The sequence below is a fragment of the Protopterus annectens genome, chromosome 2.part0 (assembly GCF_019279795.1).
Source record: "Protopterus annectens isolate FY-2018-M chromosome 2.part0, PAN1.0, whole genome shotgun sequence".
Classification (NCBI taxonomy): Eukaryota; Metazoa; Chordata; order Ceratodontiformes; family Protopteridae; genus Protopterus; species Protopterus annectens.
In genome coordinates, this window is record NC_056728.1 from 863,985,425 (window position 1) to 864,013,356 (window position 27,932).

At 40.5% G+C, this 27,932-nt stretch overlaps 1 protein-coding gene across 1 annotated transcript in view; it reads right to left on the minus strand.

Annotated features, from left to right (window-relative positions):
- Positions 1 to 27,932, minus strand: part of PLGRKT (plasminogen receptor with a C-terminal lysine) — a 1,070,348-nt gene that overhangs the window by 15,702 nt on the left and 1,026,714 nt on the right. The gene's annotated exons all lie outside the window — the stretch shown is intronic.

Sequence of the window (27,932 nt, forward strand, 5' to 3'; positions counted from 1 at the left end):
ATTCTGACAGACAACTGACCATGACTTTCTAATTGCTGAACCTGGTGAGGGGGACATTGGTATGTCTCACAACTGAGTCGCCAATTACTTGTATGTTTGGTTTATTGTTATGCCTTAAGGGCTGTGTTTGTGATGTGTTTGTATTGTGTGTGGAAAGTTTCTGAAGTGTTTTGGAGGTCTTTGCTTTTTAGGTAAGTTTTTATTCTGGACGTCTGCATAGGTGGGTGTATGTTGTGCTTGACAATGTCATCTGAGTGGTATGGTGTTTGTGCTGGCGACCTCCTCTTTGTCAGGAGTATTGACCATGGCACGAGAGAACACGGATTCCAGGTTACTAATGTAGATGCATTTCTCGTAAGTATAAGAATTATGTGCTAAGAGAAGAGGGCTGTCAGTGAACATGAGGCCATTGTTATACTGTCTCAGTATGCCAGTGTTGACCAGGCTGGCAGGAGAAACTGATGGGAATTGTCCAGATATAATGTTCTGAAAACTTGGGCGGACTTACGGAGAGAGGGTTTTGATAAGGGTTTATCCGCAAGAGTGTACACCACAAAAACCGTCTTAAATGTAAAATAACTGGCCTGAAGCCCAAGTGCTAAAACCAAAACTAAGAGGCTTTGAATAACAGACAAATTTAATCAGGCTACTTACAAGCAGTAATAAATGCAGCAGAATAAAAGCACTTGAACACTTAAAAGAGCAAGCAGCAAAGCAAAATAAGGTAATAAAGTAGGAAGAACACAATTACAGTAAAAGCAGCTGAATAAAGTGTAGATTTTTTTTTTAGTGGAGAGGGAGGAAGCAGAAGATAATTCAAGATTAAGAAACTAAGAGGATTGGCCTTCCCAAATCCTCTCTTTGTACACAGTAGAATGAGCTGATGAGATGGGACTTGTTGGAGTATCCAAAAAAAGAAGCAAGGGGGTAGTCATTCTCAAATGATCTCACTGTACTTAGTAGAGTGAGCAAATGAGATGGGACTGGGAGGAGTGTCCAAAATCAAATTTATAGCAGGGGGGTCAGTTTCAAAGCCACCAAGTTTAAGAACACAAAAACACTTGAGAGGGAGGGTGTCAGAAACAAAATGCAGACAGAAACCAGTGATACTGAATCAAGCAAATAAATAAAAGCAGTACAGTTTTGTTAACAAAATGCAGACAGAGACCAGCAATATTCAATCAAGCAAATAAATAAATAAATACAGTGCAGTTTTGTTAACTATCACTGAAACATATTCAAGTGCAAAAATGTATACTTATATCAGCTTTGTATATCCAGATGGTTATAGACTCAATCACAACCAGCTACAAGAAAGCAGCTCTGATACTGAGTAAAATCTCACAGAAATGTAACTGTATATACCAGTAGTATAAAAAAAAGTTAGACCCTCAGGAAATCAGATAAACACAAAATGCTGTTTGACCAGTAGCTCACACCTTGGATGGGCTGGTTTCACAGAATGTAACGCAACCCCCACTGTGAAACTAGCTGGCATTGAGCTCAAGTGCTGCACCAACCCTGAGAAACAAAATGCAGACACAGACCAGCAGTACAGAATCAAGCAAATAAATAAATGCAGTACAGTTTTGTTAACAAAATGCAGAGAGAGACCAGCAATATTCAATCAAGCAAATAAATACAGTACAGGTTTGTTAACAAAATGCAGACAGAGACCAGCAATATTCAACCAAGCAAATAAATAAATGAAGTGCACAAAATGCAGGCAGAGACCAGCAATATTCAATCAAGCAAATAAATGCAGTACAGGTTTGTTAAAGTGCAGACAGAGACCAGCAATATTCAATCAAGCAAATAAATAAATGCAGTTCATAGGTTCATAGGTTTATACTAGGCTATCTGCCCTAAGGCATTTATAAGCCTAGCCCAAATTATTGTGGCTTACGCCACCCCTTATATGAAAAAATATTGTATTCTGTTTTTGTTAACTATCAATGAAACAGAAAAAGTGCAAAAAGTATACTTGTATCAACTTTGTATATCCAGATGGTTATAGAATCAATCGCAGCCAATTACAAGGAAGCAGCTTTGATGTTGTCTTTTTCGGGGTCTTAAGTCAGATGTGTGGAGTGAGATGAAGGTGTCTAACCTTTCGTAGACTGTCCGAATGTACAATCATTTTTTTTTTCTCTCCCCTCACACATAGACCTAACCATTAGTGTATCTCGGAGCCCCCATACGTCGTTAGGTCTACTTACCCCTCCTAATGACCCCCAGACTTTCTCTGCCCGGCTTGGAGTTTGCCAAGGATCTTAAGGGTGATTCAGGACCACACATCTTTCTGCTGTCATGGATGGTTATAATGTACCCTGACTCCCCCCCCCCCCCCCCCATGGTCATCTGGTACATATGAAGGCTACTCCCTTCTGTGGATCACACACAGGAAGCACATAGGTGAGCACCCCCACCCTATGAATGTTACACCCAACCCTTCCTACCAGCTACTCAGAAGCCCAAACCCATGACTACATGAACATTATTAGCTGAACACATTCAATGACAAACCAGAAGGACATACATGGAGTCTTAAACTGGGGGGCTTTGGTTCTAAATGTTAAGTGCATCTGTAAGACCATCTAAGGAAACACAGCCTGATTCTTGGTGTGTGGGTGGGTGGAGGGGGGCTAGAATTACAACAGATTCATACTAGGAAAACTCTTACTACATTGCTGTCATATCAAGTAATCCCAGCACTCAGTACACTGGCCAAATCTGGTTCAGCTCTGCTGTAGTCTTAAGTGGTCTGTCTGTAACAACTGCTTTCTTCACTGTTCTGAAGCAGAACCCCAAACCCTACACAGAAATGAAGTGACATGCTTTGCTAAGCACAGCAGGCTTTCGTAACTGACTTGAATTCAGGTACTAAAGTTCAGTCACTCATTAGACTGCTTGACTATTTACCTGATAGGACAACAGTGCAAGAGTTTTCCTAGTATGAATCAGCCACAGTTCTAGAGCCCCCCCTCAACCCACACATTCACTAAAGATCAGTCAGTAATTCCATAGATGGGTTTACAGTTTAAACAGTTGGGCAAATTCATCTGAGAAATGCTGGAGTGTTAAACTGTTATAAAGCAGGGAGGTCAGGAAATATTGTGGAAGCAATATGTTGATGTTTTATGAAATGTTTATTTAAAAAGACTTACCTGTTCATCGGGTGGCAGTCCATACATCTAAACAATAACAAATCAGTCATCTAACATCAGTTAAATCTTTAGCAGCTGTCTGCCTTGTGAAGCAGTCTTGAAATCCCAGTACTTTTCTTTCTGAGCTTTATACAGCAAAAGAAATAATTAACATACAATCTCAGCATAGATTATGCTGCAGGCACTTTCCTACACTGCCATGATTGTCATGTCATCATGACATAAAGGTTCATAGGTTGGTACTAGGCTATCAGCCCTAGGGCCTATACAAGCCTAGCCATAACAATTCCCTGGCTATTTCCTCCCACACTATTTACTTCCCTGGACCCCTGTCTAACAGGGCGGCTGACGTGATCCCTGGGGTGAATTTCCTTTCTCCCATCCAATCATCAAGGTTCCTTTTGAAGAGGGCCAAAGAGGCACTCTGCTTGACATGTATGGGTAGTCTATTCCAGAGTCTGGGGAGTCTCTGGGTCAGGAACCTATCCCTCCAGCATGTTTTGTTTATTGTGATGACAAGGTTTCGATCCCTGGAGCATGTGGCTCTGAGGGATTTGGATTTCTTTAAGTGTAGCATGTCCAACAGCTCTGGGTTTGACATGGCCTTGTATGTTAAGCAGAGATCGCCTCTGAGTAGACGATATGCGACAGAGTATAGCTGGAGTTTTTTAAGGTGGTCAGCGTAGGGCATCTGCATTATGCCTGTGATTCTTTTATTTCTGCGGCCTTTCCAGTTGTTGTAGATGTCTTGAGAGGTACATACCAAATGGGGCATTGTATTCTATAATGGGTCTAATGAGGGATGAGTACAGTGGGACAATGACCTCCTTTTTTCTGGATGAAAAGCCCTTAGCGATGAGGTGTGCCACATAGAAGGATTTCCTGACTGTTGTGGCGATGTGGTTATCGAAGGTGAGACCACTGTCCGCCTGTGTCCCTAAGTCTCTTATCACACTTTTGGTGTTTAGTGTACTGCCACCTATGTGGTAATTCACGGGTACATGTTTTTTCCCAAAGGGGATAACTATACATTTTTGGCACTGAGCTTGAGCCCATGGCTGTGGCACCAAGCATCTGCTTTTGTAGAGTATCCACATCATTTGGGAATTCAATAATGACTCCCAGTTTGCAGTCATCTGTGAACTTTGTTAGCCAGAGTCCCCTAGTCTTGGCCTGTACTTCAGAGAAGTAGATAACAAACAAGAGCGGTCCCAGGACTGAACCCTGAGGTACTCCACTTGTCACTTGCCTGGAGCTGGATTTGGAGTCGGCTACTTTTACAGTGTGGGTTCTGTCAGTAAGCCAGTTGGCAACCCGTTGGGTGACGTAGGGATTAATGCCCAGTTTAGTAAGTTTATCTATGATTCCAGGTATTTGGTCTCGGGATCTAAACCTGTTGAGCAACATCATCAGAACAGTTTGGAAGAGCAGATGTATCTTGCAGAGGATACTGCTGCTCTGGAACAGACTACCCATCCACATAAAATAAAACAAAGTTCTTCCATATTTAAGTGCAACTTGGATCTCTGGATGGGAAACAGGAAATTTACGCCAGGACGGCCCCTTGTACTACTAATGGACAGAGACAGCTACTAAATGCTTTATCCCATGTGGGCCCCCTTAAATTATCTACGGTAAGATCTCAGTTATTCTCATTTAGGGGTAATACCACAGAAAGGATAAGGCCAATCTATAATCAAATGGGACAGGTTATTCTGAACACAAAAAAAGGAAACTGGCTAGGCTTAAAAAGGCGTGCAAGGGTAGCTAGGCTAGTACTTACCTATGAACCTATTACAAAACCAAGGGTACTCCATGGTTGTTGAATACTCTATGAACAGTACTGGGAAGATGTTAAGACATGTAACATGGGAATCTGTCATCATTTGTTATTAAGGAAGACCATTATCAACAGGTACTGAGGTCAAAGACATCAAAACAAATGAAAAATATAAAAGTGCGCAGATTAAGCCAGCAATGGAACAATACAAAATGGTACAAGACCAAACACAATTTTCTTAATGTAAATGTCATGTTATGTGCACTAATGTAAGTGCTTGCAAGTTTAAATAGCTATATGCTAAGAAATATGGAATTAAACAAAAAAATTAACTAGAGGGCTAGTGTGTGTATGTGTAGGTGATGCTCTAACCTCAGATGTAGATACCACCCACTTTGAGCTACTGTCTCTTGGATGTTACTTCTAGGTCAACTAAATTAGGCTTGAATTTCAGTGCAGGTAAATGCATACTAATTTTATTTTTTGGAAACCATTATTGTCACGACAAATTATGTTAAATAATATAGTCTAAGAGGCAGTACTCAATATAAATATCTAGGACTTCTAATCACTCCCACTTTTTCATTTAATAATCATGTTACTGAAGTTAAAAATAAAGCATTACAGAAGTGAAAAGTGGGATTATTTAAAATTACTGTCTCGTGATCCAGGTGTATTGATCAAAATATACAAGACTCCTGTTGGACCATTTCAATACAGTTCTGGTTTCTGTACATGCTCAACTTGGAGACAATTCAACTGAAATTTATTAAGCTTACTGCTAGCATTAGACATCTGGAATAACATCAAAGATTGGATAGGCTTAATTTATTATTTATTACTGTATTTCCTGTCACATTTGCAAGACTTATAACGAAGCATGGAGGACTAATTATGACCTTCAAATGTAAACTAATTCTACAACACATAGGCATAGGAATGTGAACATGAATAAGATGCATGGACATGATCATTATATTACTCAACTTATTCCACCTCTCCAGAACAAACTGCCTTATTCTATACATGCATCTGGAAACACAACTCAATATACAATCAGACAAATGGATTGGCAAGCATATTAACACAAATTTGTGGAAATCAGTGGTCTTCGATGGCCAAATGACTACAGCACTGGATCACAAAATAATGATACTATGAAACAGTCTGCATCTTTAACTATATCTTTACCTATATTTTTATATATATGTATGTGTATTAAATTATCACAAGCACAACTGGTTAGTCTATGACAAATAACTGGTTGAGTCCTGATCAATCGAAAGCACACAAAATATACAAGTGAAAATATCTGCAGGAGGGAAGACATCTTGCAACCCCACAACTCTAAATATATTACAACTAGGATCATGCTACACTGAGAAAAATGTCAAATTCCCTGTTCAAACTACACCTCGACTATCACTTGTACTTAAACACTATACTTCAGTGGTGCACAACGTCCGGCCTCAGGGCCAAATCCGGCCCTTGACGCAACACCATCCGGCCCCCAGAGAGTAACCAAAATTAAAAAAAAAAAAAAAGTAAAAAAAATGCTATGCCTTACTCCAGTCACGCAAACTTTCCAGCACGTGCTTACTTACCTAATCGACTGCAGTTGCGCACACCTCTCATTGTAGCTGCGGAAGTAACTATTTTTTGTTGTTTATAACTTGTAGTCTGTAAACAGTAATAACTTACTGCAAGAGTTTGTAATAAGTCATGGCTGCAAGCCACAATAAAGTTAAAAGCTAAGTTGATGTAGAAAACAGGCAATTTCATGACTGCTGTCTTACGTAAAAATGCCAATCACTTGTACCTATTGTTAACTCGTAACGACTCACTATGTTTAGAGGTGGCCCGCAGATGCATTAAGAATTCGTGTAGTCGCCCTCCCCACAAAACGGTTGTGCACCACTGCTATACTTAAAAACAATGTTTTGTGTGTGTGTGTGTGTGTGTGGGGGGGGGTGCAACTCTAAATACACTAACAGGATCACACTACAGAGGAGAAAACGACAAATTCTCTATCCCCAATTAACAATGATCTTACCACAGTAAATAAAAGACGGTAAGGGAAGAGTGACAATGGATTATGGCAGTAAAGATAGTGGAAGGCTGGGTAGTTATAATGTTACAAAGGGACTTGGGGATGGGTGTGCTCTGCATACCATTAGAGCTGTCATCAGTGGTGCACTTCTAGGTTATGCACTGGGTACCATTACAGACTCCACTGAGGTGTCCACCTCTACCAGCCTGAAGATGTTGATGGCAGCAGAAGGGGATTGGAGAGGTGGGGAGTAACTCCTTTTTAATAGTGACATGGAATGTAGGGTGAAGGACTCATCAATAAAAGGGAAAAGGATACTGGAAAAGTTAAGAAGGGAATATGATACAGCACTACTACAGGAGATAAAAATGGGGAAGCTACAGGGGGAGAAGCTTTCAAAGAGGTAGAGAGGCAATGTTAAACTGCATGTGGCAGGAAACCAAGAGAACAGAAGAGAAAATGTACAGTATTAGAGGTAAAGTCCTTCAAATTCTTCTTGCAGATATTTTTACTTGTACATTTTGTGTGCTTTTGATTCCTTTCTTCTCTCTCTCTCTCTCTCTAGCAGGGTGCAAGGGAGTTACAGGGTTCACTGACAACATCCCTAAAACATACACACAAGCAAGCTCATCCAATAGGCAGTCTGCATCCAGTCAGTCCACCCATGATTTATTTATGACAATCTGTGTACCACCTCTGCCCTTGTGTTAGGGGCATCCAGTCTGCATAGTGACTAGTCTGAAGACAACTGCTTCAGTGTCCTAGTTTATAAGGAGTAGCAGTAAGCCCTCCTCCACTGACATCCTACTGGTCAGCTTTTAATCTCTACTTTCTGACACACACTGACATTTACTCATACAGCTCTTATTCATACTATTTCTTTATCTTATATTTTCTTCACTTCTTCTAGACTTGCTATTCCCATTATTTATATCCTCCTGCCTTTATTTAGGGGAACTGCATGCCTTCAAGAAAGTCATCCTTGGTCTCCCCCATCCTTTCTTATTTTTCCTTGCCCGAGACAGTTATTAAACCACTTTCAGCTCTAAGATACCTTGGTCTCCCCCATCCTTTCTTATTTTTCCTTGCCCGAGACAGTTATTAAACCACTTTCAGCTCTAAGATAGAGTTTGTGCAGAGTTAGCACTGTCTCTTTAGTGTGTCTTTTAAGTGGCCCTATAACCAAATAGATATGTATGTAACAGTGAAGTCTGCAGTTTGAACACTTGTCTGTGGACTATATCTTTATTTAAATTATAAATATTATGGCAGCCTAAAACAAAGAACTTTGTCCACTATAACAGCTCCATTTCCTGGAATTCATTAATTCCAATGCCCTGGACCAGCTTATTCTTACCCCCACTAGAGGTAGCAACATCCCTGACCTGGTCATTACTAACATGGGCAACCATTGCTCTACACCAATAGTCAACTTCTCCCTGGTTAGATCCGATCAAAAACTAATCACCTTGGAAATTCACATCCTTCCCACCACCCCCACAAAGGTAACCAACATGAAAAACTTCTCCAAAGCTAACTCTGGGCTCCTAAAAACAGAGGTGGATAACTTCATGGCACCCATGCAAATGGAGATCAGTCACATGACTGCCATATCATACACCAATGCACTGTACGAACACGTACACAAATGCATGGATCTTGCCATACCCAATAGAACCAAGATGCTCTCCTCCAAAAAAAGGAAGCCAATCTGGTGGTCCCCTGCTATAAACACAATCTACAACAGAAGGAGGATACTGATGCGGAATAAGGTAAAGTCTAAAGACTGGAAAAACTCCCTTATCAGCCTCAACAAAAAGTTGAGATCCCTAATCAAATCCTCGAAAGCTAGCTATGAAAACATAATTGCAGCAGATAGCAAAGATAACCACAAGGCCTTCTATAGTTATGTAAAGAATCTCCATGGCAATACCCAGATTTGCTCTGAGCTACTGCACAATGGTACCTTCTATACCGAGCCAACAATATTGCCAATATACTGGCCGACAGATTCAGTGCCAACATTGCCCCCCCCCCCCGAAGGGATCAGTCACAATACCAGTAGATTGCAGGCACCCAGTATTACTACTGCACAGGTTAAAACAGCACTGTCCAAGGCCAAAAATGCAGCTTCTATGGGACCTGACAATTTCCCTGGCTGCATTCTACATGAACTACACAGTGAACTGGCACCACACCTGTGTGCCATGTTCAATCACAGCCTCACCTCAGGCTTTGTCACTATTGAATGGCGCACTGCTACAGTCATCTCTCTCCACAAAGGAGGAGCGACTACAGACCCTGGGAACTATCATCCCATTAGCCTGATGAGTCTGATATGCAAAGCTATGGAACGCATTGTCATGGAACTAATAAACAAGGATATAGGGAATCTCCAAACTCTGGATCCCATACAGTTTGGTTTTGTGAAGGGTAGGTCATGCCTGCTCAACTTGGTTGACTTCTTTGAGTCAGTCACCAGAGCTGTGGATGAAGGCAAGGTGGTTCATACAGCCTAAATTAATCTGGCCAAGGCCTTTGATACCATTCCTCACTCAGGAATCATAGAAAAACTCACTAAGCTAGGCATCAACCCCTATATCACTAGGTGGGTTGCAAACTGGCTCACAGGTAGAACCAACAGTGTGAAATTAGCTCACTCCAAGTCAGACTGCCGACCAGTCACGAGCAGAGTCCCACACAGTTCAGTCCTGGGTCCTCTCCTGTTTGGTATCTGTTTCTCTGCAGTCCAGGCCAACACAAAGGGACTCTGGCTGATAAAGTTTGCAGACGATTGCAAGTTGGGAGCTATTATTAACTCCCCGAGTGATCTTGACATCCTACAGAAAGCCCTCACTGAGACCAACAACTGGTGTCAGAACCACGGCCTTAAGCTTAATGCCAAAAAATGTATCGTCATCCCCTTTGAGAAAAACATGGTTCCCATGAATTACCACATCGATGGTAGTCCACTGAACACAGAAGGCATTATAAGAGATCTGGGAACACAGGTTGACAACAACCTCTCCTTTGACCACCACACTGCCACTGTGGTCAGAAAGTCTTTATGTGGCACCATCTCATTACTAAGGGTTTTGCATCCAGGAAGAAAGAGGTCATTGTCTCCCTCTACTCTTCCCTCATTAGGCCAATCACTGAGTACAAAGCCCCAATTAGCATGTACCTCACTAAACACCTGCAACAACTGGAGAGGCCACAAAAGTACCTCACAAAGAGGATCCTAGGCCTTAAACATTTGTCCTATATGGACAGACTCAAAAAACTCCAACTATACTCTGTCTCATATCGCCTACTTAGAGGCAATTCCATTGTTAGAGGTTACTGTGAAGTGAAGTTGTGATGACTTTTGAGTAGGAGCAAACAGCTATAATTTTGTATTTTTGGGGTTCAGCAGGATGCAGTGTTGCGTGAACCAATTTTCAACAGTGTTAAATACTGTCTGGAGTGAGGTAGTGGACTTGGCTGAACATATTAAGGTAGAGTTATCGGCATATTGTATGCAGGTGTCTTGAGGAACTTTAGCATGTAGATAATTAATAAACAGTGAAAGGAGAAGCAGGCCTAAAATAGAGCCTTGTGGAACTCCTATGTTCACAGGGAGGAGTGTAGAAAGATTTTTATCCTAAAGCACTGCCTGTTGTCTGTTTTCTAAATAAGATTTAAACCAGTGTACTGCTTGTGGGTCTAGTGATTGGGCTTTTAGTACATCAATAAGCATGTGATGGTTAACCATATCAAAGGCTTTTGAAAGGTCAATAAATAGTGCTGAGGAAAGAGAATTATTGTTACGATTTTTGTTTATACAGTCAGAAAAGAATAGCAGGGCAGTTGTGCTATGGAAAGGTCTAAAGCCCAGTTGGCAAGTAAATTATTTTGGAGGAGGTGGTCAAGCAGTTGCCTGTGGATGCAATTTTCCATTATCTTAGCTATTGGAGAGAGTAAGGCGATTGGACGAAAGTTGGAAAGCTCAGTAGATGTCTCACCTTTATGTAGTGGGATGATATGGGAGACTTTCCATATGGAAGGGATAGTGCTTTCCATAACTGTTCTATTTATAAGGATGGAGGGATGGGATAGGCAATGGCTTTAGCTGCGATTTGTAGGTATTCAGCTGGAAGACAGTCAGCAGAAGGGGTGCATAGTTTTGAGTTTTTGAAGGAAGTTGCAAATGAGGGATGTAGGTACATGTTTTATATGAAAGGTTGGAGCTGGACAATTCATGGTGTTTAATGGGGAGGTGGTAATGTATTAGCTAGGGTTTGAATGGCTTCAGTAAAATAGTTATTAAAGGCATTGGGAATTTGATTAGAGTTATTATGGTTGAATCCTGACAGTGTAGGAGATTTAGAATGGCCTGGCTGAAGTAGTTTGTTGATGCCTGACCAGAACTTTTGTGGTTTTTGTTGGTGGGTTTGTTGGAGGTGAAGGTAGTAGTTTTTTTGTCTTGTAGAATGTCTTTTTGGTGGCATTTCTTAACTGTTTAAAATAAAGGTGATCTGATGGACTTTTAGAGGCTCTCCATTTGGACCACATCTTATTTCTTAAGAGGATTTTTTGCCTAGTTTGTTTTGTGAGCCATGGGTCAATTTTGGTACTTTTTCGGGAAGAGCAGTAAGGGGCATGATAATCTAGGATTTGTAGGAATTTAGTATTAAAGTAGGTCACTGCTTCATCAAGTTGAAGATGGTACAATGGTGACCAGTCACATGCTTTCAGTTCATTTTGGAAGGTTTCCGGTTTGAAGGTTTTTTTAGAACGGGAGGTTTTAAAAATATTAGTATTAGGGCTATGAACTCTTTGTTTAATAATATAGGTTAGAGCATGGTTACTGATATCGTCTGGAAGGATTCCTGGTTTATAAGTATCAAGATGGCTGTTTAGAAGGATCGAGTCTAGGGTGGTTTCCTTGTTGCTTGGTTTATGTATTCTAGTAGGTGTGGTTATTATTTGTGAGAATCCGTAAAGATGTATATGACTGATAGGATTAGGGGAGCTACAGGTTGCCCAGTCTATATTAAAGTCACCTAGCACAATGGTTTCCTGAGGTAGGTGAGCAGACAGGCAACTAAGTATGTTTTCAAGAGTATTAATATTGTTTCCAGGGGGAAGATAGGAGCAAATTAGGTAGATAGCTTTGGAGTTGTTGATTTGAAGTTTAGCAGTTAGGATTTCTGCATTAGTATTTGAGGGTAGGAGCACATTAAAGAGTGAAACTTGGAGTTCTGATTTATACAAAATGGCTACACCTCCACCCTTTTTGGTTTTGCAGTCGCATCTCAGGATGTTATACCCAGGAGGGGTAATTTCATGGTCCTGAGTTGAGGGCTTTAGCCATGTCTCTGTAATACAGAGAATATCGAATGCATGCACTTCTAAAGTGGGTAATTTTATTGTTAACACTACGGATGTTGAGGTGAGCTATCAAGAGGGAGTTAGATGGTCTTTTTGGGGTAATGGTAGCATGAGATGTTAGGTTGTTTGTGTAACTGGGAACATTTGTATTGGGGCCAGGGTTTGGATTAATGTCACCATCCAGTAGGGGGTGTTTTTGAGGATATTGTATTAACTTTAGGATTATGTAGTAGTTGTGTGGGTTTTTTTTGGCATGGAAGTAAGTAACATGGGTAGATCTGTGGTACTTCGGAGGTATGTAGATAGAAGTGAAGGTTATATTAATGTGGTTGAGGGAATGTATGTGAGAAACTGGTAGAGTTTGCTGGTAGGGGTGGTGGTGTTGAGGAAGTGAAAAATGTTCAAAGAAGGTTAGTGTGTATGGAAGAGTAATTGACACTAGAATAGTAGTTAAGAGTGATAGGTATGTGTGAATAAAACTGTGTGTTAGGGCCATTTGGATGTGAAGATAAGGTGATAGAGTACGTTGAGGTAAGGTGTCTAGTAAATGATAAAATAGAGGTGGTAGAAAGGAGAGAGTGGTGTAAGAGGTAGAACTGGTAAAGAGAAGATGTGTGTAATACAATACAATACAATAGAGGTGGGTGTAGGAGAAAAGGCTGTATAATGTTAGCGATACTGGAATGAAGTAGAGTGGAGAGGTTAAGATGCGGACTTAAGTGGTCAGAAATGATAAAGGAAATGGAGGTAGGGGTGGGGTTGTTAAGTAGAAGTAGTCTGTGATGGGGAGATACCTGGAGGGGGTGTGGCTGTAGAAGTATAAGTTTAACAGCACTGGGGGTGGGTAGGAATTGGGGGTAGTGTAGGGGAATGGAGTGAGCCCGCAGGGCGAACAGAGTGGGTAGAAATGGGCAATGGAGCAGCTAGAGGACAAACAATCAGCAGAGCTGATTACTGAGGTAAGTTAAGTAAGTCTAAAGTGGGAAGGAGCAGAGATAAGTAAGGAGTCAATTAGAAAAACAGGAGGGTGTAGTGAGTTAAAATAAAGGGTAAAGTGTGAGGTTTAAGAGTAGTTCAAGGTCATAGAAGTATAGAGTAATAAAAGCAGAATAACAGATGGATAAGCAGGAAAATACAGGATGGGATAGGGTGCCACCTACTGGACAAATCTAGTATTACAGGCAATACAGTAAGGGGGGTTAGCTAGTGTCATATTAGGAAAGGGGGAAAAGTTAGTAAGAGGGGTACTAAGAGGTGGTGGAGGAGTTTTGGTTACAGGGTAGCTAGTTGGGGGGGGGGGGTAAAAGGCTGCTGTCTGTCCAGGCTCAGAGCGTGCTTTAGAACCCCTGAAGCAACAGTGGACGGTAGTATGCTTTACAGGCAGGACATAGATAACATACTTTCTTGTTTCCTTGAGAGAGGGAGCAGGGAGTAGAGGCTGAGAGAAGAAACCACCGTTTATTTGTTGGAAGGGTCCTTTGTCACCAGGTAGGTAGGTTCTCAGAAATTATAGACTGGAACAGCACAATGAAGAGCAGGGTACTTGTGGGAGAGAGACAGAGAGACAACATCAGTGGTGAGTAGCAAGAAGCTAGCATAAAGTATGGTAGTTAAGGTAATAATTATAAAAACAGTTAGCATTTGTACATTCACTTATTAGTACTAGGAGCTACCAGTATCATAGGTGGGCTTGCAATTCTGTGATATTAATTATTTAGCAGGTCATATTCTGTAGGCTCAAAAGGACAACATACTACTCATTAGCTTAAAGAAATAAACAGACATAAATGCATGAGAAAAACAGTACAGCCATAAATCAGGAAAAATGCATAGAGAAATATCAGGATTTCTGTATATAATCACCTGGTGTGAGTTAGGGCTGGTAGCAGGCAGGCTCATAGTCTACACTAAGCTTTGGACAAAGGAGGCAGCACATTATTTATTACAACATATGGTACACCATTAAACAATTCTATAGAAATATGCAGTGACTACAAGGACAGATATTCAGGCGTTTTACCCACTAAACAGTTCCCATTAATGTAGTCTTAGCATTCCACAGTTACCATTTGCTCAATAGGCTAGTATGCCAGTCATAACGGTAGAGGAGTTATATTTTGAGATTAGCAGAGCACTCACTGGATGTTACTAGTTATTAAAAAGCTTTTTGAGGTATCTACTCCATGAGACCCTTAATTGTTACAGTAAAATGTAGAGATAATTAACTTTATAGCTGATAGCATGAGGGCTATTGAGAAAGGCTAAAACAATGGCTTCTAGACTAAGTAGGGCAAGGAACTGTTTTCATTAACCCCCATGAGGGAGAGAAGTAGCTGTTGCAAGCTAGAAACTAGTTCCCAAAGGCAATACAAACAGCATATAAAATTACATCTCTACAACCAACCCTCCTAATGTTTTCTAATCCTTATTTACAACAAAGATAAAACCAAAGTTAAATAAGATGCCCCTAACTCAGATTATGTTACTATTCCTCCTCACTCTACTAGTCTTCATCACCAATTATAAGATCTACCTCCTTCAAATTCTTAGGACTTCAACCAGTCCTCACAAAGAATATCAACATCTACCCAGTCTGCCTTTCTTTACAACACCCTAGCTCTACAGACAAACCAAATCTGATTTATGTATAAATATCCAAAAACTAAGTGTCCAAAATTATGATCAAATACCAAACCAGGACCAAAATATAACTGGCCACACTCTTCCCTCTATAAAATATCAATTCAGAAAAATTACTGGTGATATTCACCCCAACCCAAGTCCCACTGTTCATAAAACCATCACTTCCAACTCCAAAATAAACCAGCCACCCAATACATCTCAGCAAAAATAGAACCCAAACTCACCTTACTAAATATGAACCTAAGTGTGGGCAATAAAATCCATGACATAAATGCCTTCCTTGCCACATACACTCCTGATGTAGTCATAGCTACTGAAAGACGGTTAAAAATGAAATAAAGGACAATGAGATCACTCCTCTGACACAATATGCTCAGGCAAAACAGACAAAACAAGCGTGCAGGTGATGTAGCAATCATCTGTAAAAATTCCCTATCCATCACCTTACTTCCACAGGAAATAACCACATTTAACAATGCTGAACTTCTAATGTTTGTTTGTCTTTTCGGCTTTTCCCGGTTAGGGGTCGCCACAGCGGAACTCCGGTCCGCTAATGATGCTGAACTTCTAATAATACTCCTAAAAATCGACAACAGGAAAACTGTGTGTTTCACAGCAATTTATATACCACCAGGGAATAACATTGATATTGCTGAAAGCATCCTGTATTGGATATCCCAACAAATTAACAATGAAACTATTAATACTTGGAGACTTACATATAGACTGGCAACTCATAAATACCACTACCCCCACTGAATCCATAAACTTGTTCAACTTCAGACAATTAATAACCAAACCTACTAGAATCAATAAAATTTCAGGGAGACATTCAACATTAGACTGGATTTTTACAGACAAACCAGACAAACTGACAAAGCCTCTCTGGTAGCATAAGTTACCACATACCAAGATATGCAATTAGAACTCATCATAACCTAGATAAACAACCAATTTCAGCAAAGATATTTCCAATGAAACAGTAAAACAATACAACTGGAATATACTTGGAACAATGCCACTAGATACTGGTGTAGAACACGTTAATAACATATTCTTAAAGACGTTAAATAATCTAGCATCAGTATATAATAAAAGAGCAAAGTCCAACCCCACACCATGGCTGACTAAAGAAACAAAAAAAAAATCATGACAAAAAGGGATAAAGCCTGGAAAAATTGATATAAAAATAGAACTCAAAATGCCTTCCAGCAATTTAGACATCTTAGACACCTTGCAAAACACCATGTCAAACAGGATAAGCAAAGATGCTACACCAACCTACAAGACAAACGTAAAAACAATCCTACTTGTTTTTGGTCATCACTAAATAAACTGCTCCACCCTGGCAAGACCACCATTGCCCTCCAAAAACAGACAACATGACAGACTATCCCCACAAAGTATAATTTCTACTTTATACAATTAATATTCTCTCTCTTAGACACTAATACATTTGCCCCCTCTTTCAACCAGTCCAGTCCAAACCACCCATAGCTCAATTTTAGCCCAGTACTTACCTCGCTCATAAGAAAGTTGATCCTTAAACTAGCTGTAGACCAACTTCTGTTAGACTACTTAAAAACAGCCACAAAAATCACAGCCTTTCCTGTGTCCATACTAATTAATATGTCCACGGCAAAAAATCCTACATCATACCACTGCACAGAGGAGGCACATCTACACAGTTTAACTACAGATCAATAGTGATTCTCTCTCCCCTCTCCAAAATATTAGAGAAATGTATCCATATGCAGCTGATGCAATACTTAAATAACCTGCTCTAAGAAACGCAACATGGCTTTAGGCCCCAGCACAGCACCACTACTGCCCTACTACATTTTACCAGCACAATAAACCAACATAGAAACAATGATCTGCTTGTGTCCACCATGTTCTTAGACTTGTCAAAGCCATCTGATACTGCTTCACACCAGCAACTGTTCGTTTGGCTCTCCTCAATAGGACTTTCACAATATTCCTTGTTGTGGTTTCTTAGTTACCTATCTGGAAGGCAACAAACCTACTCATCCTTTCAACCAGTTACAACAGGTGCCCCTCAGGACTCTATCCTAGGTCCTCTCTGATTTAATATATTTATTAATGACCTCCACACTTCCACTCACCATAATAGTTTAGTTCAGTATGCAGATGACTGAACATTGACATGTGCAGCCTCAACAATAAATAAGCTCCAAGACATTACCCAAACGTCTTTCTCCTGTGTAGATACCTGGCTCAAAGAATCAAGCTCTTACTCAACCCCAAGAAAACTAAGTTAATGCTTTTTACCTCAAAAAGATGTCAGAATCAAAAGCAATTTTTTACCATAACGTCATACTGTCATTGAAACTGTAAACCAGAGTAAAATTATAGGCATTATAACAGACGACAATCTCAGATTTGATCAGCATATACTGCACACCATTAAATCTACTCACCAGATACTAGGCTCCCTTTATAGGATCAATGGATACTGCAAGAAAAACTCTAGCCACTATCCTCTTATTGCTGACTCTCTTATATGCCACTCCTATCCTAACAAACTTAAACAATACTCAAATAAAGAAACTTGCCTCCTACTACAATAAAGTAGCTAAATTTGCCACCAATCTCCCTCATGGGACCCTCCATTGTCATAGCTTAAAGCAATAAAACTGGCTTGAACTACACAACTGCCTAACATATTCACAACTAACTACAGCATGCAGTCTCATTCATCATCTAGAAAAATGCCCTGTACTACATAAACTTATTACTGACCTAATTAATGTCCAGCAAGGTACCCCTGTTCTAGTAACTTACAAATAAGTCAAATAATGGTGCAGGAGACTCTGTCTACTCCCAATATGTTGCTAAACTCTGGAATAGTATCCCCACATAAGTAAGACTCTCCGATAAACTCAGTAGTTTTAAACCACTGCTTAAACAATACCTTAACCAATCCTGGTTCTGCACACGTTCATCTCAAGAGTGAGACTTTGTGCTCACTAGACGATATTCTCCAAATACTCCCTTTAAACAGAATACACTCAACCTCTTACTAAAATAACAAAACAATTTTTATACATAACTGCTCCCTGTACAATCCACTAAGTTAAATGTGAGCTTTCTCATTAGTAACTTCCACCTCAGTAAAATCTTAGAATGCATAATTTCAACTACTGTTTGTGTATAAATGTAAATAGAAATGTAACTACTCTGTGTTTATCTGGAACTTAGTATAATGCAATGTATACAAATGGAGATTTTCTCCCTGGGCCTCTGCTTAAAATGGGCATTACCCAGTTGGACTTTTCTGGTAAACGAAGACAAATAATTAAATAAATAAATATAGCAAGTAGAAACCTAAAGGTGTGTAAGACAAGTGGACAGTCACCAAACAGAAGTTGGAGGGGAAAAGCATGTTTTTTATAAACATGAATGATTGTGAATGTTATTTATTTTTTATAAGCTGGAATGAATGAGAATGTTATTTATTTTTTATAAGCTGGAATGAATGAGAATGTTATTTAGGGAACATGCTAAGGGGGAAGGAGAGTGATGGTAGAAATTTCAACGTAGCATTAGACAGTCAAGATTATATTGAAAGGCAGACAGGAATAGGAAAAGTAGTGGGGGCTTAAAGTGTTAACTAAAGGACAGGGGTTAGGAAACAGACCTAAATTACACTTAACTACCACACGTATAAGGGTATAACTCTAGGAATCATACCTCTCAACCTCTTAGAGCAAGAAATCTGGACAAAGCCATCAATAAAAGAGGTCCACAAACAGGGACAATTTTAAATACTGCTCTTACAATCTCAAAGTCCTAGTCTCCCACCAAACAAAATAACTTACTCTGGTACCATTCCTGACACCATTAGTGACCACCTCCCTGCCCTCATACAGTGTTCAACTTCCTCTTCCCCCCATCAGCATCACTACATTCTCACTCGAAACCTTAGCAAGTTCAACCCCTCAACCTTCTCAAATATCTTCAAACAAATAAACTGGCAAATCCTATACTCCCTTTCTCTCGATAAAGCAATGGAACACTTCAACTCTGTCTTCCTCGACACTCTCCCTAGCACCACTAAGAAACAGATGGCGCTCTAAAGAAACCATGCAAATTATGCATCAAAGGGACAAAGCCTGGAAGCTTTACCTTAACAACAAACTGCCCAAAACCCTGATCGAATACAAACAACTCCGTAACCTTGCAAAGCAACTCATCACAGAGGACAAAAAATCCTACTACTTTAAACTACAGTCCAACAATAACTATAACCCCAAACAATTCTGGAAATCCATAAGCTCCCTCCTTAAGCCTGGCTCCAAGAACAACCCCTGCCCTGACCCAAGCATATCTGACCTTGAACTAAGCTCCAAATTTAATTCATTTTTTATTGAAGCTATCTCCAACCTGACCAAGATCTTCCCTAACAATAATCCGCCTAACCTCCATTCCTCTTCCCCTAACCACCCTATGTTTGAGCTTAAACCAGTCTCCACTAATCTCATAAAAAGACTCTTATCTAAACTTAAACCTTGCTCCAATGCTCCTGATAATATTCCTTCCTCCTTCTTAAAATGCACAGCCGACAGTACTGCACTCCCAATTAGCATCATAATTAACAGATCTATAAAGGAGTTATATGTACCCACACTATAGCGTTCTGCTTACATTCTTCCTCTCCACAAAGGTGGCAAGAATACAAACATTTCAAACTTCCAGCCCATTGTGCTGCTCTCCCGAATCTCCAAAATCTTAGAAAAATGTATCCATCTCCAACTCATGCCTTATCTAACCCAATACCAACTCCTAACATCTACCCAGCATGGCTTCCGCCCTGGCCATAGCACCATAACCGCTCTACTCTCCTTCTTAGAAACTGTCAACCAAGCCCGACATTCAGGTCATTCAGTTTTCACAGTTCTACTTGACCTTTCCAAGGTTTTCGACACTGTTTCCCACAACCATCTTATCTATCATCTCTCCAACCTACATCTCGCTCCTAACACTGTGGCATGGTTCTCTAGCTACCTGTCTGAGAGATCTTATGCAGTTAAATGGAAGAACACCATCTCCTCATTTCTTCCTACCCAAACTGGTGTCCCCCAAGGGTCCATCCTCGGACCTATGCTATTTAACATCTTTATAAATAACCTTCACTCTGCCATTCCTGATGCCAAACTCATTCAATATGCAGATGATTCTACAATAGTCTGCTCTGCCTCCAACCTCCCTGAACTTCTGACTAAAACCCAAACTGCCTTTTCTATTACTGAAAACTGGATGCTACAAAATCACCTGTCTCTAAACGCAAATAAATCTAAACTTCTACTTTTCTCTCCCTCCAAGACTTTCTCTTTTGACAAAAATTCATTTAAAGTTCTCAGCCATTCCAATTCTCCCACTGAAGTAGTTCCCTTTGCAAAACTTCTTGGAATTACTATAGATGAACAACTCAACAAAATATAAAGAAAACCCACCAAAAGCTAGGTGTGCTTTATAGGAACAATCTCTTTCCCTCAAACACTACTAGACATACTTTGGCTACTACCTACCATCCCTGTTATATGGAGCCCCTCTTCTAACTAACATGACCACCACCAACACCTCTAAACTGGATAACTGCTATAACAAAATCTCTAAATTTGCCTCCAGATCCAGAAATTCCACCCATCACTGCCGTACCCTTTACTCTCTAAACTGGCTGGAACTCCCAAATTATCTAGACTACCTCCAACTCACCACAGCACAGACTTATATTTCACCCAAACAAATGTCCAGCTCTAACAAATATCCTTCCCCCCACACCTGCAATAGACCTCTTAGATATGAAAATCAAAACCTAATCTCTATCCACAAACCAAAATGGCCTGCTGGCCAGCTTCTCCTCTCTTTCTCACTAGGTAAGAAATGGAATTCTCTCCCTTCCACACTCAGGACAATAACTAACTCAGAAAATTTTAAACCCAGCTTTTCACTTACTTGCACTCTCACTAAGTAAGAAATGGAATTCTCTCCCTTCCACACTCAGGACAATAACTAACTCAGAAAATTTTAAACCCAGCTTTTCACTTACTTGCACTCTCATTAGGTAAGAAATGGAATTGCCTCCCTTCCACACTCAGGACAACAACTAACTCAGAAAATTTTAAACCCAGCTTTTCACTTACTTGCACTCTCACTAGGTAAGAAATGGAATTCTCTCCCTTCCACACTCAGGACAATAACTAACTCAGAAAACTTTAAAACCCAGCTTTTCACTTACTTGCACTCCAAATGGAAATGCTCCTGCTTCCACCCTAAGTCCTTCTAACTACTACCCAAAGGAATTTTTACTCCTTGCCTCCTTATTCTCCCTAACACCCTAAGAACTAGTTCCCTGAGCTGTCTCTAGCTCTCTGCAACTCCTTCTGAAGATTCTATATCTATCTACCTTGTATAAATTGTAAATAGCTTCTTATGTCGAATGTATGCTTTTAAATGGTTTCCTTACTTTAACATACTATATCTATCTTCCTTGTGAAGATTGAAAATAACCACTTTTGTCAAACTAATGCCTGTAAACTGTTTCCTTACTTTAATCGATTGTTTTGTATAAGTATGCTACTCTTCAATTGTTATGATGATTTTTCCTAAGTGAATCTCCACAGTACAGCCTTCCTGATACATCATAATTGTCTTTTGTCTACTAAGCCTGATACAGAATGTTCATTCATGTAAACTGTACTTTATTTTTGTAACTTGATGCTGCGGTGGTACGGCCGTAGTGTTGTTACCTCACAGCAAGAGGTTCTCCCGTTCGATTCTCGGCTGGGCTTGGGAGTGCCTTCTGTGTGGAGTCTGCATGTTCTCCCCGCGGTTGGGTAGCGTTCGAAAGACATGCGTGTGTAAATGGGCGTGCCTTCGTTGAAGGTTGGGTGTCGAGCTGGCACCTTGGTGTTTCGTAAAAATCTACTGCCAATCATTAGCGGACCAGAGTTCCGCTGTCGCGACCCCTTACAGGGAAAAGCCGAAAGACAAACAACAACATACTTTTGTATCTTAAATGTTTATGTAATAGTTTGGAGCTTTTCTCCCTGGGCCTCCACTGAAAACGGGCACTCATGGAACCAGTGGACTTCCCCGGTCACCAAACTGAAATAAATAACTAAATAAATGAATAAATAAAGTTGATAGAATAACAGGTTTTGCATTAGCATAAATTTTATGAAAGATATGAATTCTGAAACTCAAATATCTGTCATTATTTTTCCAACTTCAATCTTTAAAGATTTACCACTAATTTGCCAGAAAAACACAATTTTATGAAAAAAATGGACCAAAATATGAGGCCAAAATCTAGACATTCTGTGAAAATCTGTACAGCTGAGAGATATGCTAGGAATTCCAACTCAGGAAATTTAACTTTCTTTTATAGTAACTCATGTATTAGTTAGGTGGAAATAGGGGAGGGGGTTGCAAGGGCTATGTAGAAGTTGGATATGGGGAAGGAATGACTGGATAAAGAGGACTAGCTTAATAAGATGATACCTGATGCAGCAGAAAAGATAAGGGGAGGTGCGGTGGTGGGATGCAGGCAGTTGAGATAGTGTAGAAGGTGCTTTATAGAGGGATAGAACTGAAGGGAGGAGGGGAAATAAGTAAGAGTCAGAAGGACTGGAAGATTTCACAGAGAGTGATGACAGGTACAAGGCATGTGGTGAGGAGTAGCCAAGGCAGAAAATGAATGAGCAGGAGAGGAGACGAGAGACTTGATATACTGTGTCAGTGAATAGGACTCAGAGGTGATGAGTGGAAGCAAAGAAAGTAGGAAGATAAAATTGCAGTCAGTCAAAGGAGGAAACGGGCAAGAAATACAGGAGATTGAGAAAGAAATGTATGTGAATCAAGGATGACAAAAAGTTGAGGAATTTTGGTACCTTTATGAGAAATGTATACTGGAGGTGAGTGAAGGGTCAAAGGGATTAATGGAGAAGGTGGACAGCTAGGGAAGGTCTTCAGGACAGATGGACAGAAGGAGGCTGGAATGAGTGTGCCTTAAACACAATGACAGGGCAATGAGGCAGTTTCATTTGGGAGAGCAGCAGAAGAGGCTGGACTGCTAGACAGTTTTTTTTTTTGTAAAATGATAGAGAAAACACTTGGAAATGTTCGGGGGATATATATATAAAATAGGGCATTTGAGGAAGGCACATTCTGGAACAAGTGCATTAGACCACAGTAGTGGTCTTACGAAGAGGAAAGGAGAAGAGGGTTACAGAAGAGAATTACACAACTATGTCACAGTTAAATGCAGACATAAAAGTACTAGCAAAGATGCTGGGAACAAATCACAGGAGGAAATGACAGGCTTGGTAAGACAGAAGTGAAATGGTTTTGTGAAGGAGAAGATGGAGGGAAGTGACTGAGAGAACACAGTGCATGGAAATAAGAGGGAAATGCAGCTGATGTGGGTGGCACACTGGTGCAGTAGTAACCATTGCTGTCTAGCTTTTGGTTCTCAACTAGTGTACTTTCTTTGCAGAGTCTGCATATGCTCATTATGACTTTATGGGTATTTGCACAATGCTCTGGTTTCACACAACATCCCAAATACATACTATAGATGAAGTAGTAATCATGTAAATCATTCATAGATATGTGCGTGCATGTGTCTGTGTCTGTGTGTTTGTGTTTACGCATAAGCTGCAGTGGACTGGCACTCAATTAAGGCTCAGTTTTGATGCTGTTCATCCATGGAGTGCTGGGATAGGTTCCAAAACCTTGTACTGGATTATGTGGGTATGAATGAGTATCTGGCATACAGAAGGCAACTAGTTTCTTTGAATGGGAATGCCTTAAGCAAATGATGGGGAGGGGGGGCTGGTGCAGGACAAAGTTTTAGCTGGTGGAAACAGTCTACAGAGAATTATAGAAAATGGATACCAGACAGAATAATTTAAATTACACAGAGGTATGAAGTTAAGAATGTTCTCTGTCACGGCTTTTACTTGTACTAGAGCTACAAGTGCTGACTATGATGGTTAAGGCAGTATTGTGTGGCAAATGGATACTGATAACTGCCAGAGGTAAGGAGGATGTTTAGAAACTATTAACAATCAACAGTGATAACACCAAAGTGTGATATACCATTCCTGGAGTAAAGCTAAAATGTATTTCAATAAAAACAAGTGTGGGTTACAACAAAGTTGACAGTCTATTAAGAAGCATGCTGAGCAATAATTTATTTCTTTTGATAACTGAACTGTCCAGATGTTCCAAACACAATTATAGTGAACAAGTTCCAGTTATGTACTGTACAAGGTACAGACACACCACCAGTAAAAGCTAAGTCACACTAAACAAGCTATTAAGTATAATGATATGTACAACTCAATCACAGCATAAAGAAAAACACACAAACTAACAAAGTGAGAAATACAAGTGAACAACCATGAAAAAAGACCTCATTACAGTAAAGTTCCACTGAATAACTAACCCAAAACATAGAAATCACAGATATTTATCTAATCTTTGAGAGAGTCTTTCCAAATGGGATGATTTGTGTGATTTCACATCTGCAAATCACATTTTAGCTACATCTTCCTCTCTTTTTCCTCTCTTTACTTCCATGTGCTCATAGATGCATCTGCTGTGATGCCACATGCTGGATTATGACAGTTTGCCTAGCACCAGAGCCTGCCAATTCATCCCAACCCTTTGAATGAACACACTCTATAGGACAACAAGCAAAACAGCACAACCACATCATGCACAAAAGAATACAGAAATGTATACTTACCTCTCTTGAAGGGAACTCTCAACACAGAAACAGCTGGATGGAGGGGCCATTCAAGTACAATGGAATGGTGGAAGGATAGTAAGTTCCCACTGAGGACTTTGTCAGAGATCATCTGAGATAGTGAGGACATGATCCTTATAAATTTGATACTGGGGGTCTTCCTCAGATGGCTGACCTTCTCCTGGATAACCACATTTCCCATGATCAAATAAATCCTGCCAAACTTCTGTGATGCCAGCCCTGCTTTGGTGAGCAGCTGAGTTTTGTACATCAGGGCTAGAAGATGGAGATGATAAACTATCTGAAAACCAAGGATAATGCACATGGGAGACTGCTTGTTCTTGTGTTATGGACCTACCCTCTTTGTGCTCTGTTGTCCCTTCTGCAGTCACTACAGGCTATGGGGCATGGTTTGGGAGCATCCATACCCTAGACCCAATGGAGATGTCCCCAAGCCCAATTGCGTGCTTATTCATTTAGAGCTCTGTTCTGCAATGGAGCATTAGAAACAGCCCACATCTAGCCAGTACATTGTCTCTATCCCTCCCTTCCCATTGGAGCGTGGTTAGCAGGCAGGCTCCTCCCTCCTCTTATGCCATCTCCGGCAGGTGCCTGAGCAACTGACTGAACCCAGGTCATGTGGGTCAGTCAGAGCTTTATTCCTCTACAGAACTGGAGCTGGCATGGTCCAAGTGTAATGTTTGGGAAAGGTATGAACTGATGAATAAGAGACCATAGGTTAAATGTCCACAAGGGATACATTCTTGAAATATGTACTGGAAATGACGTCACCCTACTGCAGTGACATTTCACAGGAGCATTTTTCAAAGTGCATTTTACTACTCGATGGCAAAACACATTCTGCTTGGAAAGGGTTTGCTTATCAACTGCTAGCCCTTTCCTTCTTGAAACAAAGGAGATGAGCTGCCATTCCATCTTCCTGATTTTGCTTACTATACTTGGTTAGAACCTCATCTGCAGGTGGAGGATGTGAAATGTTCACTCTCTCCTTCTATTTTGACTCTAGAAACAGCACAGTATGATGAACTGATTCAGTGACAGGGAGCATGGGTTAGTCCTTAAGTACACCCAATTTTTGTGAAAATACTACCTACAAATAATGTCCTGAAGCTCAGAGTAGAGGTGACGACCAAGAAAAGTGCCTTCCAAGAGATGAACTTCACAGCCACAAAACCATTAGACTCAAATCGAGAACAAGTAAGCCTGTCAATCATCCAATTCAAATGCAAAAGCTACGAAGTTTTTTCAAAGAAACACTTAAAAGAACTGGTTGACCAATTGGCCCTCACAGAGATCTGCCATCCACATGGTCTTGATGGGCAGAAATGCTACATATATGCACCCTGACCATGGAAAAACTAAGATCTTGGTAATGCAAGTTTCTGATACAAGGCAGAGCAATTTGTAGGCTAACCAAATGAAGCAGTATAAGGTACCTCTTTGCCAAAACACAGAACTATTCCACTAACCAAAATAACTCTGATGAGGGCAAAGATTCCTGGTGGCATCTACTCCTCTGAAACTCCAGCTAGAACAGTAGCTGGTAGCAGCAGAGCTAAACCAGAAGCCAAGCCATGTGGTGTAGCAGGTGCCACTATGAGGTCAAGACTTCCTTGGAAGGTTTTCTGTAGCATCCTTTTCAGTCACCAAGGGGCAATAAGGATAGCCTTTGTTCTTTCTTCTTGGAACTTTGTGATTAAACACAGAATCAATGGACATAATGGGAATGTATACAGAAATCTCCAACAGGGAGCATGCATCCACTCATTGCCTGATGAACTGAGTAGACCCGGGGAAGGTCTACATTTTTTTAGGTATTAAATAGGAGTGCTCCACTCCCAGAAGATTCTGACTTGGATTCCACTCTGACAGACCTTCTACATATCTGCAAAACTAACAGCACCAGAATTACTAGATCTAAGAATTCAAACTTTGCTCAAGACTTAAATAGGACATGTTGGAGGGACAGGTATGTATTTCAATGAATTCCCATTCTGTGGAATGTTCTCATCCATGTGAAGCAGAGCCTTTCTCTAACCTTATTCAAGCAACCTGGACCAGTGGATGGGAAACTGTTCACTCCTGCTCTGACACCCATGTCTCTGATGGACAGAGGCAGCCATTACATCATGCCCAACTAAAATATACCCCTTAAAATAGCCACTAAGGCACAATAACTTATGGGATACATTTGGGTTGCATGGCTTGGCGTATAAAGGCCCTAATGGTCATTACCCTAGAATACACCAATGAACTACACAGGACTCCTAAATCTTCTACTCCAGAAGATAACTACAAAGTGTCTCAGGGAATCTTCCCCAGGATGTAAATAGCCAGAAGGGTAATGTGCCTACGGGCCACTACTAGACCCACCTCAACTTGCTGCACATAACAGGCGATGCTTCCCAATATGTTTAGATGCACACAGAAAATGGCTAATTTTTGGAATGAATTTGTAGGGGCTATGGCTGCAATTCTTCCCCTCAAACCCTCAGGGCAAGCAGCAGTGTCCTAAGATCCAAATGGTTTATGTGAAGACCCCTGTTACATTGACTCTATTTCCCCTACACTTTAGAGGAGATGAATCAATCTCTCTCACTTACAAGTAAAGCATCTTTCTTCAGAATCTGTTATGGTTTTAGGTTGGTGAGATATGTGTCCACCACATCAAAGCTTGTAGTAGGGATCTCACATCAGAAAAAGATACACAAGTGTGTGGTCATTCTGCAGCAGATGATATCTTACAGCCTAATGCAACATCCATATCCTTAGATGTGCAAGAGGAACTAAGAAGATTATGTTTAAGCTGCATCTTCAATAAAAATGCTAAGTTCAGGACCTCTTGAGGCATCTCTATGAACAGGGTGGAACTGCACTCCAGGGTCCAGCTTTGGCTCAGTGAAAGCAAGCCACTGGACTGGGACAAGCAAGACTACTCCCAGTTGATAAAGAGCCCCAGGACAACAACCATGGTGTCATCCAAGCAAAACATTCTGTCAGGGAGTAGTTCCTCTATATGGTCACCTGGAGGAGTCATCCAGATAAAAGAACAAATGGAAGGTCTTCTCATGCAAAATCTTTGTCACCAGGACTAGCACAGTGGCAAACACTCTGGAACAG